This window comes from Branchiostoma floridae, chromosome 19, assembly GCF_000003815.2.
Source record: "Branchiostoma floridae strain S238N-H82 chromosome 19, Bfl_VNyyK, whole genome shotgun sequence".
Classification (NCBI taxonomy): Eukaryota; Metazoa; Chordata; class Leptocardii; order Amphioxiformes; family Branchiostomatidae; genus Branchiostoma; species Branchiostoma floridae.
Genome location: NC_049997.1, coordinates 13,548,589 through 13,550,912, shown reverse-complemented (window position 1 = coordinate 13,550,912; position 2,324 = coordinate 13,548,589).

Genomic DNA, 2,324 nt, shown 5'->3' with positions numbered 1-2,324 from the left:
TTTGGGGTGATATTTGTTTTGACAGATATTATGTGTGACTGCAAGAACGATCTGAAAGAGTATCTAAGAAAGATATCGAGCGTGCAAGTTTGAGTCTTTGAAGGACAACTTATATGACATATGTGCGTACATTCTATGACTCCAGAGACATTGGGACAGTGAGACAGTGTCTCAATTTGGGAAAAAGCAAATCATATAAGCTATATAACAGATCAAAAGTCAAAGTCATGCTGGCCATTGTATCTTGAATGCTGAAATAGAAATGGATTTGAATAGCGGCCACTGTATTCACTTAAATAATATGATGCTTTGAAGTGACGTATTTGAATTAGCAAGTCTCTTATCATCATAAACTAATGCATTGATACAACGATGGCATAACGTTATATTGTTTTGTCTGCATATACAGTTCCGTGAGCATAAACATAAGCGCTGAGTAAGAATAAGAGGCGGAAACACCAAAATCGTTGTTGTGTCAGGAATGTTATAGCCTCTATATTGAAGAGCAGAGTACATGTTGAACTGAGAAACCGTGTGTACATGCTTGCATTTATAACATTTGTGAAGAATTGTATAGGACGACACAGGGTAAAAAGTCACCTTTTAAAAATCTGTCTATGTGTGGGACCTTTTTCAACTCTTGTGTGAGAGAGAAAAATCTGTCAATGTGTGCGACCTTTTTCAACTGTTGTGTGAGAGAGAAAAATCTGTCAATGTGTGCGAATTTTTTCCACTGATGTGTGAGAGAGAAAAATCTGTCTGTGTGTGAGACCTTTTTCAACTCTTCTGTGTGAGAGAAAAATCGTTCTATGTATATGTTTAATTTTGCGACACTTGGCCCTCAATACACTCCCCCTTTTCTTTTCAAGATTCCATCCTCGAATCTCCGAGTCCGATATCCCTGTGGGCAGGCATTTATCCAGCCTGTGACTCACGTGGTCTCGGTTGGCGCTACTTGAACCCCCACTGTCACTGTCACTTACCAGTTCCACTGTCGGTCACCACTGGTAGAAACTGTGACTCACCGTTCCCGTGACCAGTAGATATGGCCCCCCGGAGCACACCAGTCGCTGGTGCGGGACTCCGTGCAGGTAGTACGGGCCCAGGACATCCCGGTGGGTCGCACCACAACCTGCAGCCACGGAAACGTCAACAGACTGATAGAATTATATACAGTGCACTTTGTGACATTGTATACTTCTGTTTATCTATTGTATTTATAAAGACCAAGGAAAGATATCGTGCACACAGTTACCCGACCGATCCCTAGCGAAAACCTGCCGACCCTGGTCTTTTTTTGTTCGACTTGTAAGACAAAAGAAATTCCGTCTGAAATTCAATACAGACTTCTTGTATTTCCAATACTAAGAGTAAGACTTTCAACAGTTGAAGTTAGAATGCATAGTAAGAAATGTACTACTTTGTTACGTTTATGGAGGGTTTAATGGAGGTCCCGTGCACTTGTTGGATCACTTCGGTTGAAGTCGAACAAGAAACAAAACAAAATAGGAGAATCCATACCGACCGAACCTATTTTTCAGGACTGTGACCGAAAGCAAAATATTTTTTGCTTGACCTCGTCTCTCTCTCTTTCTCCCTCCCTCCCCCTCCCTCTGTACCACACCCTCGTAGCCTGGTATCCAGCCGTATTATAATTGAATGAAGACCTTTATTGTACATACATACCCACTGGGTTCAGTACAGATCACAACAAATGATACAACATGATACAATGATTCAATGAATCTACACTACTCAAGAATCATAGTGTACTGCGTACACTCGACTTCTTCTCGTTTCCTTGTGATATTGAAAATGTAAGAACAGATATGCTTTATAACTAAAGGTTTGTCTAGATTCATTATAGCTCCCGAGTATTTGCAGACAGGACAGAAGAGGCTCGGGAGCTATGATACGGCTAACATCCTCTAACCTATAGTATAGGAGGAATGTCACGACAACAACATACAGCTGGTACTGGTTAGACCCTTGTTAACGTTCTGAGCGCTGCCAAAGGTCTTGCCTTTTCTCTGCAAGAGATGGGGTTGAAGATACGAACATTTCACAACCAATGACTGTCAGACTTAACACTACACATTAATAGAAATCGTGAATTCATTCGATACTGAACAATTAACATGGAATCACTAAGGATCCCTTAGTCGTTGAAGTACAGATTGATGCAATTTCTGAAAAAACAAACATCAACACAAAGTAGGTTAATGAATCATTAATATGTTCTTATAAAAGTGTACTACTGTATTTTACTATGCCAGTCCAGAAAAAAGATCATGTACGCAACTACTCTTAATTTAAATGTAGTT